Genomic DNA, 15,457 nt, shown 5'->3' on the forward strand with positions numbered 1-15,457 from the left:
AATCAAGATAGTCATACCTGCGCTGTCATAGAAGTGTTCCATGACATTACCAAAATTATCATCACAGAAGTGTCCACTTCCGTGATGATAAATTGTGCATCATAGAATTGCATTCGTCAAGGGTAACCGACACGTGGCATCCACCATAACGGGGTGCCGTTAAGCTATCGGGTTCCGGTTTGGATCTGATAACCCGTTAACAACCCGGACCAATGGGGATTTTCCACATGTAAAATTCTGAATGGCCAGAGGAACCACATGTCGGCTCACCGTTGGGACAGAGGTCATTCACTCAGGGGACTGAAGGCGCCTATGATACATCGACATGTGGCACGACCCACCAGAGGCCCATTCCGGTGAAAAGGCCGGCCCGTTTGACTTGGTCAAAAGGTAGCGGGCCCGCCCACGGAAAGCCTGTTAATGGCATGTTCGCATATAGCCCATTTACAGCCCGCTAAGTCACGGCCCGTTACGGCCTATCCGAATTAGGCCCAGTACGGTCATCTGGGCCGTCCAATATGATTCCAGCCCGTTGTAACTTCCGGCCAATGTATGGCCCATGACGTCTTTCAGCCCATATGAGGCCCTTTGACGGCCTGTGGTGAAACTGGCCCGTGATGAACAATGTATCGCTTTATACCCATTAACGACCCATTATTCCCTCGTCCGTTTCCAGCCCGTGTTAACTTTCGGCCTTCTAAGGGCCCATTTATTCTTGGGCTCATTTCCAGAATTCGATTACTTACGGTCCATCACTGGCCTGTTCTGCTTGTGGGCCAAATTCAGCCCGTGGTTACAGTCGGCCTGTTTGTGGCCCGTTAACCCGTTGGGCTGTTTTCATAGCGTCATCAAATACTGCCTATTAACGGCCCGTTATGGTCGGGCTATAAAACAGACGATTTCCACTCTAGCCCGTTTACGGCCCATTTTGCGGACCATTATTGGTCCACGAATAGTACGACCATGTTTCATGAAACGATTATACGGCCCGTAGAAGGCCCATAGATGAGATGGCCTGTAGAAGGCCCATGGATCCTACGGCCCGTAGAAGGCCCATGGATTCTACGGCCCGTAGGAGGCCCATGGTTACAACAGTCCGTGTGTTGCCATGGTTATTGTGGCCTAGTTACAAAAATAGGTTATTGTGGCCACTAGAAAAACGCAGAAAAAGAATTGCAGTGTCTACAAGCAAACAACTAAACAAGACAATAAGGAAATAAATAAGCAAGCAACTAACGCTAGGCTATTACGGCTATTACACATATTACATCCACTAGGCATCAAAGTTCGCCACCAGTGCAAATATAGGGAACAAAGCAGCATATTACATACACTGGCCGTCTAAATTGGCCACCAGTGCAAATAAACACAGCTGCAAAACAAGTCCATAACTGAAACAACTTCAGAAGAGCTCAAGAAACGTTATCCTGGGTATCCACCATGCTGGCAATAAGAGTTTGTCCTGTTTGGCGCTAAAATCCTCCAACGCTTGCTTTGTGCTGTTTGGCGCTAAAATCCTCCAACACTTGCTGTTGCACCAGAAAGTATGCATCTGAATGCTCCAGGGACTTCCACAGTCCTTCGGCTTCTTGTTGCAGCATAGCTGATCGATGTCTTTCAGCTTGTAGTTGAGAACCAAGAAACCGAACTGATTCAGACAGTGAGTTTGAATAGCTTGTGCCAGCGGTAGTGGCTAGTAACTTGAACACTAAACCAAGACAGGACTTTGGGGTTGTCTCACTGTCTTCAAGATAGTTTTCCTTAGCTATTTTATCAGCTTTGTTGGTGACCAAAAAGGATGTCTCACTATCCTGAACCTTATCTGCATTGCTTCCTTTACCATTGCTTAATAAGGCACTCTTCCCCAATATTTTGTCAGCATTCTATAAGAAGAAACAAGGAGACACATAACAGGTTTAGCATGTACTAGTATATGAAACTCATTTCGGTGAACCAGTTCATTAGTAAGGTGGATAGGATTAAAGTACCAAGTCTCTATTGCCAAGTAGTACTTAATAAAAGCATCAAACAAACATATATCTATGTCCTATGGTCACTGCATTGCCTTGCCAAATCAAAATAGAGACACGGTTCAAATCATATCAGTTCAAGACAAAGCAGCACTGAAAGAATACAAAGCGTGGGAAACTACACGGCACAACAAGATTTCAGATGGGTACCACGTGTCTACATGTACAACAACATTATTCGCTCTGTTGGGATGCTAGTAATGTGCATGATATGAGAAGTCAACTGTATACACAATTGAAATTGAAATCAATAGAGCTATTTATAAGAGCAAACTTGTTAAAGAAACATGCGTAAACATACCTGTTGTGCCATTGGAGTTTCAATTGGATCCTTCAATTTAAAAATAAGTCTGTATGAGTAAATACATTGATACAAGAGCAAAGCAGTATGCATGATAGCAATGGAATCTTAAATGAGAACAATTGTTCTTCAGGTTTAAGAACTTGTTCTACATGACCAGAGTACAGTAAGACGCAAGAATATAGTACTTAAAAATAAAAAATGAGCACATAGACCTTACCACATTCTTGGTTCGGGACCAGTACAGAACAAGGCGTTCCCACTCATCGTCCAATAATGTGTCTCAGGAGAACGTAAAGGAATTTGATGAGTTTCTTTACCAGTGAAGTACGTTTTCTTCAGGTAATTCCAATACTGCCACCAAGCATTCTTGAAGATAGCAGAGGTATTAGCACAGGTTACCTCATCCCGAGTTTCCAAATCGGTCCTTCTCTATAGAGAAAAATGGGAAAATTTGCTATATTATAACCATCATGGAGGTAGAATGTATGGGACAAAGCAAAGTAATTGCCATGAATAACATTACTTACACATAACTCCTGGACAAACACCTGCAACTGGCAATTTCTTTCATATTCAGTATAATATTTCCATGATGGGAAGATACGCACATAGGATTTAACAACATCAAATGCGATAGATGCTAAACTACGAATGGCTGGTTGTGCTTCCTCCACAGGAATAGGTGTACTAACTGGTGGAGTTGGGGTTCGCCATGGTAGCACTCGCGCTTTGGGCACTGGAGCTGCCTTACTAACAGCTCTTGCTTGGGAGCTCTGTGGTGGAGATGGTGTTGTGTCAACAGGAACTGGGTTACTATCTGCTGGGGTTGGGGTTAGATTGGGTGAAGTTGGTTCTCTGTCTATCGCAGTATGTGTACAATCTGCGAGAGTCTGGGGTATGTGTGGTAGGGATGGTTCTCGGGCATGTACAACCTGGGTGCTATCTCCACCAAGAGGTAGCACTGTTTTATTTGAAGACCGTGTTTTTACTCCGCTAGATACTGCCATCACCCGCTCCAATTCAAATGGCTGATAAACAGGAAACATAGTTGAATGTATAGACATTGTATGAGAGACAGATGCAATAGATAGTGTGGAAAAAAGAGGGCATCAAATAGTTGACATGTATATTGTTTATCTAAAAAGGATAGCATGACATAATTTCACATATATGATGTCTATCTAAACTAGATAGCATAGCATGACATAATTCAAATATATGATGACTAACTAAACAAGATGGCATGAGATAATTATATGATGTCTTTAGTAAACAGGTTCACATGACATAATTCACATACATGTTATCTAAGTAATCAGGATCGCATGATTTAATTCACATATGTGATTTATATGCTAAGAAGAGGGCATTCACATATATGATGTCTGAACTAAGAACATGGTGTTGAATATTGTGTATATGATGTCTAAACTATGCAATGCAAGACACCATATGCATGATATGAGCAGTATAACGATGCCAAGTTAGAGCATACACCTCGATGGGGGAATAGGGGTCATCTATCTCTGAGGAGCTATTGGGACCCAGCAAGAGATCTGCTTCGACAAGTAGTACTGTCTGCTCTGAAGACCTTGTTTTCACTCCAGATTTTTCCATTACCCACTCAAATGGCCGATTCACAGGAAGAGTAGTTTAATGTACAAATATTGTGTGTCTACGTTCTAGGACCGGGGGTTCCCAGACTCGCCTGCCTGCGGCCCATGGCATGGCTCCACCGACGGCCTGGTACGGCCCAGCTTCAGCGGCGACAACTCAAGACCCTCGCGAGGGGCCAAGCCTCATGAGGCGGACGACACCAAGGCCACCCTGGGGGTGGCCAGAGGCCACGCTAGGCTGGCTCCCGAGGAGCGGAGATATCTATGAAGGGACACCTCGCGAGGATCACATGACGTGAGCCATGACGACCAAGGCTAGGCGGGTGCCAGCGGGCGCAGTGTACCAGTTTCCTCTTTGGTGCTAAGGAGGCGAGCGCAGGAGTGGGGTCCCGAGGCATCAAGCAAAGGTTTCCATATCGGTGCAATGAGACCAAGACCAGCAGGACGGCAGGACGGAGGTCATCGTGGAGCCCACAGTAGCGTGACCACCAGAGCCTTTGGCAGACGAAGACCAAAATTTGTCAGGATAGCTTGTACTAGTTGTCCCCCTTCAAACTTGGCCGTTGTGGGATCCCTTCCCGCCTAACATTTGGGAAGAGGACCAAGGCCACTATAAATAGGACCTAGCCACCACTGTAGAGAGGGGGATCATTCAGACGGATCATTCGGACCACCCTCACACTCACCAGCTCATCGAGCTCAAGAACACCTCACCTCCTGAGGCAGTTCATCCATTGTACTAGTTCATCCTAAGTCCCTCGAGGCAATCCACCACACACTGGAGTAGGTTATTACACCGCAAGGTGGCCCGAACAATTATAAACCCCAGTGTCTCTTGTTCTTTGGGTTCGTCGAGCTAGGCCGTGGGATCGTTGAGCGAGCGAGCTAGGGAGAGAGTGTTCTTCGTGCGCACCCCAGAGTTCGAACCTCACAAGGGTTTGCCGGAACCCGTAATCCGACATTGTCGACAAATGGAAATGTAATGAAGAAAAGGATGGGAAAGATATCATTCAAATATATGATGCGTGGTTAAACAGGATGGCATTGCATATTTCACATATATTATAGCTGGCTAAAAGAGATGAGACTACATAATTCCCATATATGATATAGAAACTAAATAGGTGGCATTACAGAACATGTCTAAACTAAGCAGATGACATATATGATGTCGAAAGTAGGCACTGCAAGGAAACATATGCATGATATGACCAACATCATCATGCCAAGTTAGAGCAAACACATTGGGGGGTAAATAGGAGTGCTCAGCTGCGTCTGAATCCGCCTCAGAACAGATATCTTCCTCTGGATTACAATCTGGAGAGGGGGGGGGAGGGTTTGCCATTGAACCCACCATGGAGCGATGTTTGCATGACATTGTATTGCCACACAAAACTCTTCTCTTTTTCTCTACATGTTCAGCATGACTGTGTACAATATCTGACATGCATACAAAAAAAATATAGTGAGATTATGTAAGGAGAGAATGCAGAAATCTAGAGTGATGGTAACAACCAGTGGATGGATCCAAAAATAATGATAGCAGGCTGATGGTAGCTTTAATTTAATAAAGGGACAGATGATGATTGCTTTACTATTTGTTTCCCACCCAACATGAACAACATAGGCATACCATAGGTGAACTAGATAATAGACAGAGATACTATTCATAGCTGCCTCGATATGTGCCTCACAAGTAATTTTAAAACTCAAGTTTGAACATTAATTTGGACTTGACTTGGAGTCTAAGAGGTGAACACGACGATAAAGGAGCAGGTAATATTAAGCAATGCATAACATAAGCAGAAACAAAAGAGTGCGACCTCTCTTGTGGACCCGTGTACTCAGGTTCATTTGCTGAGTCGATGATGGTGATGCAGTTGCGGTGGGTGCCGGCGACAGGGAAGGAGATCTGAGGTGGCGAAGGACGATTAGGAGTCGTGATGTCTGGTTTGGTGGATGCTTCTATCGATGGAGCAGTTCAGGTGAGGTGGACGACGTCGCGGCAAGAGCAGGACAAACCACACAAAGTTTTCTTCGACACCTACCTGTGACGTCGCGGCAAGAGCATGATCCTAAAAACGTAGGGATATGAAAAATACAGGAATAGGATAGGAATGCACATGGGAAACTGAGCATTTGTAAACACAGGATTTCTATCAACTTGGGTGTTTGGTTCACAGGAATTGGAAGAGGAGAGGAATGGAAAGAAACATGGCCAAATTAAAGTGAAACCATATGAAAGGGTGTACGGTTAGATTGTTATTCTGCCACTAATGCACTTGGTCTTGTTTTCATGCATAGGATTTTGAAAAGTAGGTCTAGGTGGATGTTTTGCTCCATTCCTTTCAACAAAATGCATGAATAATTGAATAGTAGAGTGCCATAGGAAAATTTCCTATTGCTATTTCTTTCCTTAAGTTTTTCCTTTGAATTAAAATAGCCCTAATGGATCGACATGAATGTAGAGTAATAAGTGATGCGACAAGTATACAACCTCTTTCCCGTAGCCGTGTCGACCTCAACACAATTGGGTTGGTCGCTTAAGAAGTTGAGGCAGAGGTGGCTGTCGGAGGTGTGGAGGAAGATCTGAAGAATCTGTAGACTGCGTCCAGGGCACTGCTCTGTTCTGATGGATGGTTCCGTCGTTGGAGGAGCTTCGGCGAGCCGTAAGACGTCGAGACTGAAGCAGTACAAGACAGACATCTTTAATCTCAAGTGGGATTCTAATAGCATCTTCAATAGTTTATGTAAAATACATTACCAAAAAGTGATAGACATAAAATTTACATCACCAAAAAACACCTGACTATAACAGATGAGGTAAAAGCTGTTGACTCTGAACTTAACTATTGAAACTGAAATTTACTGTCGACTCTGAATGTGACTGTCGAAACGGAACGCATTGGTAGCAGAGAGGCACGTGACATGTAGTTTAGGCCGCTCTAGCACTAGTAGTAGAGAAAAAGTGATCTAAATCAGCAGGCGATCGACGGGGAACACAGTAGCAGATAGTAGCCGGAGCAGTAGTGCCTGAAGGAGCAGCAACTAGTGCCAGAGCAGCAACTCGTGTAGTTGCAGCAGCCCGTGTACCAGCATCAGCAGCGCGAGCGAGAGCAAGAGCAGAGCAGCATCACGAGCGAGGGAGAGAGCAGAGCAGCAGCGCGAGCGAGTGAGAGCCGGAGCAGCAGCAGCACCGCGAGCAAGTGAGCGAGCGAGAGTCGGAGTAGCAACAACAGATCTAGCTGGTATGGCCGCCGCCGAAGGGTCCTTGCACTGGGGGAGAGCCGCCATGGAGATGTCGCCCGCAGCGCCGGCTTCAAGCTAGCCACGCCATGGGGGTGCGGGATGGAGCACTGTCGGCGCCGGGAGGTTGAGTTAAGGACAAGGTGCAATGCGATGAGTGTACAACCTCTATGGTGGCGCCGAGTAGGCCTCGCTTCGTCCGAGGAGTTGGTGAGGATGATGCGGTTCCGATGGAGCAGGTCAAGGCGGCGCTGTGGGGATGGAGCAGCCACGATAGACGAGGCGATGGTCGGAGCAGCTCCTTGGAGGTGGAGGACGGGGCGGCTAAACCGGCGGGACGACGAGATGGACGACAAATCTGTTGGAAATATGCCCTAGAGGCAATAATAAAATGGTTATTATTGTAGTTCCTTGTTCATGATACTTGTCTGTTGTTCATGCTATAATTGTATTAACTGGAAACCGTAATACATGTGTGAATACATAGACCACAACATGTCCCTAGTAAGCCTCTAGTTGACTAGCTCGTTGATCAATAGATGGTTATGGTTTCCTGACCATGGACATTGGATCTCATTGATAACGAGATCACATCATTAGGAGAATGATGTGATGGACAAGACCCAATCCTAAGCATAGCACAAGATCGTGTAGTTCGTTTGCTAGAGCTTTTCTAATGTCAAGTATCATTTCCTTAGACCATGAGATTGTGCAACTCCCGGATACCGTAGGAATGCTTTGGGTGTACCAACGTCACAACGTAACTGGGTGGCTATAAAGGTGCACTACAGGTATCTCCGAAAGTGTCTGTTGGGTTGGCACGAATCGAGACTGGGATTTGTCACACCGTATGACGGAGAGGTATCTCTGGGCCCACTCGGTAATGCATCATCATAATGAGCTCAATGTGACTAAGGAGTTAGCCACGGGATCATGCGTTACGGTACGAGTAAAGTGACTTGCCGGTAACAAGATTGAACAAGGTATTGGGATACTGACGATCGAATCTCGGGCAAGTAACGTACCGATTGACAAACGGAATTGTATACGGGATTGATTGAATCCTCGACATCGTGGTTCATCCGATGAGATCATCGTGGAACATGTGGGAGCCAACATGGGTATCCAGATCCCGCTGTTGGTTATTGACCGGAGAGTCGTCTCGGTCATGTCTGCATGTCTCCCGAACCCGTAGGGTCTACACACTTAAGGTTCGGTGACACTAGAGTTGTAGAGATATTAGTATGCGGTTAACCGAAAGTTGTTCGGAGTCCCGGATGAGATCCCGCACATCACGAGGAGTTCCGGAATGGTCCGGAGGTAAAGATTTATATATGGGAAGTCCTATTTTGGCCACCGGAAAATGTTCGGGATTTTTCGGTATTGTACCGGGAAGGTTCTAGAAGGTTCCAAAGTGGGGCCCACCTGCATGGGGGGACCCACATGAACGTGGGTAGTGGGGGCAAGGCCCCACACCCCTAGTCAAGGCGCACCAAGATCCCACCTTAGAAGGAATAAGATCATATCCCGAAGGGATAAGATCAAGATCCCTAAAAAGGGGGATAACAATCGGTAGGGAAGGGAAATGATGGGATTTCTTTCCCCCACCTTTGCCAACGCCCCAATGGGCTTGGAGGGCAAGAAACCAGCCCCCTCCACCCCTATATATAGTGGGGAGGCACATGGGAGCAGCACCCCAAGCCCTGGCGCCTCCCTCCCTCCCGTGACACCTCTTCCTCCCCGCTTGCGCTTGGCGAAGCCCTGCCAGGATCCCGCTACTTCCACCACCACGCCGTCGTGCTGCTGGATCACCATCAACTTCTCCTCCCCCCTTGCTGGATCAAGAAGGAGGAGACGTCCCCGCTCCGTACGTGTGTTGAACGCGGAGGTGCCGTCCGTTCGGCGCTAGGATCATCGGTGATTTGGATCACGACGAGTACGACTCCATCAACCCCGTTCTCTTGAATGCTTCCGCTCACGATCCACAAGGGTATGTAGATGCACTCCTCCCCTCTCGTTGCTAGCATCTCCTAGATTGATCTTGGTGACACGTAGGAAAATTTTGAATTTCTGCTACGTTCCCCAACAGTGGCATCATGAGCCAGGTCTATGCGTAGATTCTATGCACGAGTAGAACACAAAGTAGTTGTGGGCGATGATTTGTTCAATTTGCTTGCCGTTACTAGTCTTATCTTGATTCGGCGGCATTGTGGGATGAAGCGGCCCGGACCGACCTTACACGTACTCTTACGTGAGACAGGTTCCACCGACTGACATGCACTTGATGCATAAGGTGGCTAGCGGGTGTCTATCTCTCCCACTTTAGTTGGATCAGATTCGATGAAAAGGGTCCTTATGAAGGGTAAATAGCAATTGGCATATCACCGTTGTGGCTTTTGCATAGGTAAGAAACGTTCTTGCTAGAAACCCATAGCAGCCACGTAAAACATGCAACAACAATTAGAAGACGTCTAACTTGTTTTTGCAGGGTATGCTATGTGATGTGATATGGCCAAAAGGATGTGATGAATTATATATGTGATGTATGAGATTGATCATGTTCTTGTAATAGGAATCACGACTTGCATGTCGATGAGTATGACAACCGGCAGGAGCCATAGGACTTGTCTTAATTTATTGTATGACCTGCGTGTCAATGAAAACGCCATGTAATTACTTTACTTTATTGCTAACCGTTAGCCATAGTAGTAGAAGTAATAGTTGGCGAGACAACTTCATGAAGACACGATGATGGAGATCATGATGATGGAGATCATGGTGTCATGCCGGTGACGAAGGTGATCATGTCGCGCCTCGAAGATGGAGATCAAAGGCGCAAGATGATATTGGCCATATCATGTCACTTTATGATTTGCATGTGATGTTTGTCATGTTTACATCTTATTTGCTTAGAACGACGGTAGCATAAATAAGATGATCCCTCACGAAAATTCCAAGAGATGTGTTCCCCCTAACTGTGCACCGTTGCGAAGGTTCGTTGTTTCGAAGCACCACGTGATGATCGGGTGTGATAGATTCTAACGTTCGCATACAACGGGTGTTGACGAGCCTAGCATGTACAGACATGGCCTCGGAACACAAGCAAAACACTTAGGTTGACTTGACGAGCCTGGCATGTACAGACATGGCCTCGGAACACAAGAGACCGAAAGGTCGAACATGAGTCGTATAGTAGATACGATCAACATGGAGATGTTCACCGATGATGACTAGTCCGTCTCACGTGATGATCGGACACGGCCTAGTCGATTCGGATCATGTATCACTTAGATGACTAGAGGGATGTCTATCTAAGTGGGAGTTCATTAAATAATCAGATGAACTTAATTATCATGAACATAGTCAAAAGGTCTTTGCAAATAATGTCGTAGCTTACGCTTTAGTTCTACTAAGATATGTTCCTAGAGAAAATTTAGTTGAAAGTTGATAGTAGCAATTATGCGGACTGGGTCCGTAAACTGAGGATTGTCCTCATTGCTGCACAGAAGGCTTATGTCCTTAATGCACCGCTCGGTGTGCTGAACCTCGAGCGTCGTTTGTGGATGTTGCGAACATCTGACATACACGTTTTGATGACTACGTGATAGTTCGGTGTGTAATGTTGAACGGTTTAAAATTGTGGCACCAAAGACGGTTTTGAAACGTCGCAGAACATATGAGATGTTCCAAAGACTGAAATTGGGATTTCAGACTAGTGCCCACGTCAAGAGGTATGAGACCTCTGAAAAGTTTCTTAAGCCTGCAAAATAAGGGAGAAAAGCTCAATCGTTGAGCATGTGCTCAGATTGTCTGAGTACTACAATCACTTGAATCGAGTGGGAGTTAATCTTCCAGATGAGATAGTGATGGTTCTCCATAGTCACTGCCACCAAGCTATAAGAGCTTCGTGATGAACTATAACATATCAGGGATAGACATGATGATCCTTGAGCAACTCGCGATGTTTGACACCGCGAAAGTGGAAATCAAGTAGGAGCATCAATTGTTGATGGTTAGTAAAAGTACTAGTTTCTAGAAGGGCAAGGGCAAGAAGGGATACTTCATAAAACGGCAAATCAGTTGCTGCTCTAGTGAAGAAACCCAAGGTTGAACCCAAAACCGAGACTAAGTGCTTCTGAAATAAGGGGAACGGTCACTGAAGCAGAACTACCCTAGATACTTCATAGATGAGAAGGCTGGCAAGGTCGACAGAAGTATATTGGATATACATTATATTAATGTGTACTTTACTAGTACTCCTAGTAGCACCAGGGTATTAGATACCGGTTCGGTTGCTAAGTGTTAGTAACTCGAAATAAAAGCTGCGGAATAAACGGAGACTAGCTAAAGGTGAGATGACGATATGTGTTTCCAAGGTTGATGTGATCAAGCATCGCATGCTCCCTCTACCATCGAGATTGGGGTTAAACCTGAATAATTGTTATTTGGTGTTTGCGTTAAGCATAGACATGATTGGATTATGTTTATCGCAATACGGTTATTCATTAAAGGAGAATAATGGTTACTCTGTCTATTTGAATAATACCTTCAATGGTCTTGCACCTAAAATGAATGGTTTATTGAATCTCGATCGTAGTGATACACATGTTCATGCCAAAAGATATAAGATAGTAATGATAGTACCACATACTTGTGGCACTGCCACTTGAGTCATATTGGTATAAAACGCATGAAGAAGCTCCATGTTGATGGATCTTTGGACTCACTCGTTTTTGAAAAGATTGAGACATGCGAACCATGTCTATTAGTATATATGCATGAGAAAGTCCATACAGATGGATCATTTTGACTCACTTGATTTTGAATCACTTGAGACATGCAAATCATACCACATGGGCAAGATGACTGAAAGTCCTCGTTTTCAGTAAGATGGAACAAGAGAGCAACTTGTTGGAAGTAATACATTTGATGTGTGCAGTCCAATGAGTGCTGAGGCACGCAGTGGATATCGTTATGTTCTTACTTCACAGATGATTTGAGTAGACGCTGAGAATATTTACTTGATGAAACACAAGTCTGAATTATTGAAAGGTTCAAGTAATTTCAGAGTGAAGTTGAAGATCGTCGTGACAAGAGGATAAAATGTATGTGATATGATCATAGAGATGAATATCTGAGTTACGAGTTTGGCACACAATTAAGAAATTGTGGAAATTGTTTCACGACTAATACCGCCCGGAACACCATATTGTGATGGTGTGTTCGAACATCATAACTGCACCCTATTGGATATGGTGCATACCATGATGTCTCTTATCGAATTACAACTATCGTTTATGGGTTAGGCATTAGAGACAACCGCATTCACTTTAAATAGGGCACCACGCAATTCCGTTGAGACGACACCATATGAACTATGGTTTAGAGAAACCTAAGCTGTCGTCTCTTAAAAGTTTGGGGCTGCGACGCTTATGTGAAAAAGTTTCAGGCTGATAAGCTTGAACCCAAAGCGGATAAATGCATCTTCATAGAATACCCAAAACAGTTGGGTATACCTCCTATTTCAGATCTGGAAGCAAAAGTGATTGTTTCTAGAAATGGGTCGTTTCTCGAGGAAAAGTTTCTCTCGAAAGAATTGAGTGGGAGGATGGTGGAGACTTGATGAGGTCATTGAACCGTCACTTCAACTAATGTGTAGCAGGGCACAGGAAGTTGTTCCTGTGGCACCTACACCAATTGAAGTGGAAGCTTATGATAGTGATCATGAAACTTCAGATCAAGTCACTACCAAACCTCATAGGACGACAAGGATGCGTACTACTTCAGAGTGGTACATAATCCTGTCTTGGAAGTCATGTTGCTAGACAACAATGAACCTACGAGCTATGGAGAAGCGATGGTGGGCCCGGATTCCGACGAATGGCTTGAGGCCATAAAATCCGAGAGGATCCATGTATGAAAACAAAGTATAGACTTTGAAAGAACTACTTGATGGTCGTAAGGCTGTTGGGTACAGATGGATTTTAAAGGGAAGACAGACAATGATGGTAAGTGTCACCATTAAGAAAGCTCGACTTGTCGTTAAGATGTTTTCCGGCAAGTTCAAGGAGTTGATTGCGATGAGACTTTCTCACTCGTAGCGATGCTAAGAGTCTGTTAGAATTATATTAGCAGTTACTGCATTATTTATGAAATCTTGCAGATAGGATGTCAAAACATTGTTTCCTCGACGATTTTCTTGAGGAAAGGTTGTATGTGATACAACCAGAAGGTTTTGTCAATCCTGAAAGATGCTAACAAGTATGCAAAGCTCCAGCAATCCTTCTAAGGATTGGAGTAAGCATCTCGGAGTTGGAATGAATGCTTTGATGAGATGATCAAAGATTTTGGGTTTATACAAGGTTCATGAGAAACTTGTATTTCCAAAGAAGTGAGTGGGAGCACTATAGAATTTTTGATGAGTATATGTTGTTAACATATTGTTGATCAGAAATGATGTAGAATTTCTGGAAAGCATCCAGGGTTATTTGAAAAGTGTTTTTAATGGAAAACCTGGATTAAGCTACTTGAACATTGAGCATCAAGATCTATAAGGATAGATCAAAAACGCTTAATAGTACTTTCAAATGAATACATACCGTGACAAGATTTTGAAGGAGTTCAAAATAGATCAGCAAAGAAGGAGTTCTTGGCTGTGTTACAAGGTGTGAGTATTGAGTAAGACTCAAGACCTGACAACGGCAGAAGAGAGAGAAAGGACGAAGGTCGTCCCCTATGCTTTAGACGTAGGCTCTACAGTATGCTATGCTGTGTACCACACCTGAAGTGTGCCTTGCCATGAGTTAGTCAAGGGGTACAATAGTGATCCGGGAATGGATCACATGACAGCGGTCGAACATATCCTTAGTATCTAGTGGACTAAGGAATTTTCTCGATTATGGAGGTGGTAAAATAGTTCGTCGTAAAGGGTTACGTCGATGCAAACTTTGACACTAATCCGGATGACTCTGAGTAGTAAACCGGATTCGTATAGTAGAGCAGTTATTTGGAATAGCTCCAAGTAGCGCGTGGTAGCTACATCTACAAGATGACATAGAGATTTGTAAAGCACACACGGATCTGAATGTTGCAGACCCGTTGACTAAAACCTCTCTCGTAAGCATAACATGATCAAACCCTAGAACTCATTGAGTGTTAATCACATTGTGATGTGGACTAGATTATTGACTCTAGTGAACTTTGAGTGTTAATCACATGGTGATGTGAACTATATTATTGACTCTAGTGCAAGTGGGAGACTGTTGGAAATATGCCCTAGAGGCAATAATAAAATGGTTATTATTGTATTTCCTTGTTCATGATAATTGTCTGTTGTTCATGCTATAATTGTATTAACTGGAAACCGTAATACATGTGTGAATACATAGACCACAACATGTCCCTAGTAAGCCTCTAGTTGACTACCTCGTTGATCAATAGATGGTTATGGTTTCCTGACCATGGACACTGGATGTCATTGATAACGGGATCACATCATTAGGAGAATGATGTGATGGACAAGACCCAATCCTAAGCATAGCACAAGATCGTGTAGTTCGTTTGCTAGAGCTTTTCTAATGTCAAGTATCATTTCCTTAGACCATGAGATTGTGCAACTCCCGGATACCGTAGGAATGCTTTGGGTGTACCAAACGTCACAACGTAACTGGGTGGCTATAAAGGTGCACTACAGGTATCTCCGAAAGTGTATGTTGGGTTGGCACGAATCGAGACTGGGATTTGTCACTCCGTATGACGGAGAGGTATCTCTGGGCCCACTCGGTAATGCATCATCATAATGAGCTCAATGTGACTAAGGAGTTAGCCACGGGATCATGCGTTACGGTACGAGTAAAGTGACTTGCCGGTAATGAGATTGAACAAGGTATTGGGATACCGACGATCGAATCTCGGGCAAGTAACGTACCGATTGACAAAGGGAATTGTATACGGGATTGATTGAATCCTCGACATCGTGGTTCATCCGATGAGATCATCGTGGAACATGTGGGAGCCAACATGGGTATCCAGATCCCGCTGTTGGTTATTGACCGGAGAGTCGTCTCGGTCATGTCTGCATGTCTCCCGAACCCGTAGGGTCTACACACTTAAGGTTCGGTGACGCTAGAGTTGTAGAGATATTAGTATGCGGTTAACCGAAAGTTGTTCGGAGTCCCGGATGAGATCCCGGACGTCACGAGGAGTTCCGGAATGGTCTGTAGGTAAAGATTTATATATGGGAAGTCCTATTTTGGCCACCG

The sequence above is a fragment of the Triticum aestivum genome, chromosome 2D (assembly GCF_018294505.1).
Source record: "Triticum aestivum cultivar Chinese Spring chromosome 2D, IWGSC CS RefSeq v2.1, whole genome shotgun sequence".
Taxonomy (NCBI): Eukaryota; Viridiplantae; Streptophyta; class Magnoliopsida; order Poales; family Poaceae; genus Triticum; species Triticum aestivum.